Raw genomic sequence first — 4,927 nt, 5'->3', positions numbered from 1 at the left:
AGGACTTTGTTCAGTGCTGATATCAGCTACCTTAGTGCCTAAATTCTTTTCCTTTTCATTTGTTGCCACTACAGATAGTAGAAGCTGGACTCTATGAAGAAGAGTGTGGCATCAGGATTAGAAGAAGATTCAACAGTAATCTTCATTATGTGGATAACACAACCTTCCTTGCTGAAAATGAGGAGGGCTTGAAACATTTGCTGCAGAAGGTTCATTTCAATATGTATTGTCAAGAAAACAAAAAATCTTCACCCCTGGACCACTAGGCAATAAACATCATAATAGATGGAGAAAAGATTGAGACTGTCAATGACTTCATCTTATTTTGATCCACAATGAAAACACTTGGTGCTAACAGTCAGCTGATCAGGAGGTGTATTGCACTGTGAAAATCTATAGTCAGTGACCTGTCCAAATTATCAAGTAGTAATGGTGTCAGTTCGAGGACCAAGCTGTGTTTGAATCAGGACATAGTCTTTTCAGTCCCTTGCTATGCATCTGAAAACTGTACAGTGAACAAGGAATACAGAAGAAGAACTGATGCCTTTGAACTGTGGTGTTGGTGAAGGGTGCTGAATATCCCATGGACTGCCAAAAGAACAAACAGGTATGTTTGGAGAAGGTATGGCCAGAGTGCTTCTTTTTTTAAAATTTATTTATTTGTTTTTTTATTTCAGAGTGCTTCTTGGAGGCAAAGATGATGAAGCTTTGTCTCACGTGCTTTGGGCATATTGCTAGGAGAGGTTATTCCTTGGAGAGAGACATCATGCTTAGAATGCTGAAGGGACGACAAAAGAGAGGAAGGCCCTCAACCAGGTAGACTGACACAGTGACTATGGTGATAGGTTTGAGTGTATCAGAGACTATGAGAATGGCACATGATAAGACGGGGTTCAGATCTCTTGTTCAGAGGTGATATAATTGTACTCAACTCCATGGCACCAAAAAACAATAAGAACAACTGATAGCAGAAAATAAGGAATTTTAAGTTTTGCTCTTTCCTTATGACTCTGTATTTCTCTATGCATCCAAATCATCAGCTTCTCAGGAATTAGGTCCACTTACTTCATATTCCATGAGTACTCTGAGGAGAAATGTGGCATCAAGATTGGAGGAATACTCATCAATAATCTGTGTTATGCAGATGACACAATTCTGCTTGCTGAAACTGAAGAGGACCTGAAGAGCTTGCTGCAGAAGGTCAAGGACTGCAGCTTACAATATGGATTGAAGCTCAATATCAAGAAAACAAAGAATCTCACCAATCGGCAGCATCATGATGAATAATGAAGAGATTGAGATTGTTAACAGATTTAGTTTGCTTGGCTCCATAATCAACGCTCTTGGCACTAGCAGCCAGGAAATTAATAGATGTATTACATTGTGAAAGTCTGCTGTTAGAGACCTCTCCAAAGTAATGAAGAACAATGATGTCAGTCTGGAGACTAAGGTGCACCTGATCCAGGCCATGGTCTTTGCAATCACTTGCTATGCATCATAAAGTTGGATAATGACTAGGGATAATAGAAGGAAAATTGATGCCTTTGAGCTGTGGTGTTGGAGAAGAGTATTGAATATACCACGGACTGTTAAGAGAATGAACAGGTTCATCTTGGAGAGGGTTAAACCAGGCTGCTCCTTGGAGGCAAAGATTCTGAAGCTTTGTCTGGCATGCTTTGGACATGCTTCAAGGAGTGACCAGTCCTTGGAGAGGGACGTCATGCTTGGGAGGATGGACCGACAGCATAGGAGAGGAAGACCCTTGATGAGATGGATTGATTCAATGACTGGAGTAATGTGGGTAGGTATGTCAGAGAAAATAAGATTGGCACAGAATAGAGCAGGGTTTAGGGCTGTTGTACATAGGGTCGCTATGAGTTGCAGGAGGATTGATGCCACATAACAACAACTTTCGCCTTGGGTAATTGAATGCAATATAATAGCTGCATTAATCCATGGGTGTTTCTTATCCCACCCAGAGACCAAAGGTTTCTCATTCTCTTCTTTTTCTTTTTGCTATGAAGCCACGTTACAGAGAGTCTAGACCCTTGCAGCAAATCCCACCCCTCTGGCACCATTGTGTTTATAATTGGTTCTACTAAGATTAGTAACAGACTAGTTATTAAAAGGTAGAAGTCCACAATGTTCCAAATGTTTGATCTACTGAACCACTCACTCCCTGATTTCTGACATCAACTGTTCCTCCTGCATTGTATTGCCCTATTTCTTTATGACCCTTGGGTTTTGTGGTTCTCTGGAAGGTCTCATAGAAACTCAAATTCAACAGGCAAATGACTCACATGACTGTGGGTGATACATGTCAGTGTTGCAGAGACTGGTAAGTGATGGGCCAGAAATAACTGGATGCAGTGCCCCAGAAGTGCGCACAACCCAAATGAATAGTATTGAACTTCCACAAGCTTATACAGGCCTCCAGTGTGGTAGGACTTGTATCTCCCCTTAATCTCAGCTCCTTAAAACAAATGCTTCATCACAAAATAAGAAGTTAATAAATTGGTAGGAAAGCCATTTGAACAATAAACCCTTGACACCACATGCCCTTCTGGACTGCATTCTTAGTCTTTACTGCTCCCTTTTCCCCCACTGCAGATTTGAGAGGTGTAGGGACTTCCTTCTGTGCTTTCAGCACCATCTTCCTTAAAAAACAAACAAACAAAAAACCCCACCAAAAAAAAAATCTCGTATACTTTGTGCCATGATAAGGATGGTACAGGATAAGACCAGGTTCAGATTTATTGTTCATGGGATCACTGTGAGTTGTACTCAACTCAACAGCATATACTTTGAGCATGTGATCAAGAAGACTTATTCCCCGTAAAATGACATCATGTTTGGTGAAACAGAAGGTCAGTGATAGTGAAGATCCTCAGTGAGGTAGATTGACAGTGACTGTGACAATGAACTCAAATACGGTAATGATTGGAAGGATGGAGAAGGACCTAGCAGTGTTTCTTTCTGTTGTACATGTGGTAGCTATGAACCAGAGCCAATGCAAAGGCACCCAATAAATATAACAGCAACAACAACAGGTGATAGTAGAAAAAACAGCCTAATCAAAGCTGGGTTTCCAACAACGTTGTGCCACTTACCAGTTGCATGAATTTGAACAGATCATTTAACCTACCCAAATCTTGTGTGTCTCAGTGGTAAAATGAAGATAATTTTTCCCTCTTTGGGAAACAGATTTGAGTAGCAAATAGAATACCAAACTCGAAATGCTTAACTACTCGTTCATCTCACCCACTGCTGTTGAATCGATTCCAAATCATCGCAACCTTCCATTAGGTTCCAGAGGCTGAAAATCATAACAGGAAGAGACTGCCCATCTTTCTGCCCTGGAGCTGCTGCTGGATCAGAATCACTGTATTCCAGACATGTGGCCTTTACATTGGCTGCACAGCTCCTTACGGACTATGCCAACAGAGCTCCCTAGATACTTCACGTTGTTATTAGTTCCTGGAGATAAACCTGACTCATAGTGACCCCATTTAAACAAACAAACAGATCATTGCTAAAACAAAACAAAATAAACCCACACCAAAAAAACAAAACAAAACCAAAAAAATTCCTTCATTGCTATCAAGTTGGAACCAGCTCAGAGTAGACCTTCTACCAGGTTTCCAAGGCTGTAAATCACATGACAAGGGATTGCCCGTCTTACTCCTTTACAGAGTCTGATGGATTTGAATTTGTAGAAATCTCTGAATTAACATCACAACTCTCTACCATCTATGGTCCCAGAGCTCTGACCTGTAGCTACACCGCAGGTCAGAGCAGAACTGCCCTAAAGGGCCTCCAATGTTGTAAACCTTCTGGGAAGCGGACTGCCTCAGCTTTCTCCTGCAGGGTGGTGGATGGATTCCATCCTCTGACTTTTTAGGTAGCAGCTGATTTCTTAGCCTGTGTACCATCGGCTCCTCCACAATACTACCCAGCTCTAACCAGGTATTTTCACAAGCAGTTGACTAAAATGTGATTTCACAGCTCTTTCTAAAATATTAGTATTAATAACCTGTAGTTGTTACGTGTGGTCAAATTGTAACTGAGTGATAGCTCACCCTCCAAAGGGTTTCTGAAGCTGAAAATTGTGTAGTTACACAAGAGATTGCTCATCTTTCTCCTGCAAAGCAGCTGGCAGATTCAACCACCTGCCTTTATCCACTAGACCACCAAAGCTCCCTATTAACAGCTTCGTCCATAAAAATGCTTTAACTCAACATTGCCTAACACGAGATAAACTGGTAGCGCAGTTTCTTTTACTCTTTTCTGTGTCGAAGTGCTTGGCACGACACCTGGCAAGTGTGCGTGCCCAAAAGAAAACTGAAGCTGGAGCTGGATCAGCAACTGAATTCCAGTTTAGAGATAGACTGTTCACAGATGTGATCAGCCACCTCCGTAAAGCTGGAGGGATTGTTTTGTGTTGAATAAACCTGTAACCAGAAAAAAAAAGTGCCTGATAAATATTTGTTGAAGGACTAACTCAGGGTAGGTAGGTGAGAACAGCAGGTTGCTGGCTTTAAAAGTGTGTGAAGACAGGGCGGGGGAGTTGTGTGAACAAAGCAGCAAGGTCTCCAGCAGTTTTCAAAGCAGGATCTCCAGAGTGGGAGGTATAGGTGGGCAGAGCTGGCTGTGCCAGTCAGAGATGACAGTATCTGATTCCTCTGTTGTTCTACCTAGAGCAACATCACTTGTAGCTTTTGACCAAACTAAGGTAGGTGTTGGTTGTTAATCCAAGTAAAATGAAATGATTGGCAACTTCAAACTTTCCCCCCATCAATCATGATATTTCCTGTTGATCCAGTGATGAAGATTTTTGTTTTCTTGATGTTGAGATGTAATTCATATTGAAGATTGCAGAAAATCAAAGATTGCAGCCTTCAATATGGATTACATTGCAATATCGTCA

This window comes from Elephantulus edwardii, unplaced genomic scaffold (genome assembly GCF_000299155.1).
Source record: "Elephantulus edwardii isolate Elephantulus edwardi_28Jun2011 unplaced genomic scaffold, EleEdw1.0 scaffold00036, whole genome shotgun sequence".
In the NCBI taxonomy this organism is placed as follows: domain Eukaryota; kingdom Metazoa; phylum Chordata; class Mammalia; order Macroscelidea; family Macroscelididae; genus Elephantulus; species Elephantulus edwardii.
This window is presented reverse-complemented; position numbering follows the sequence as displayed.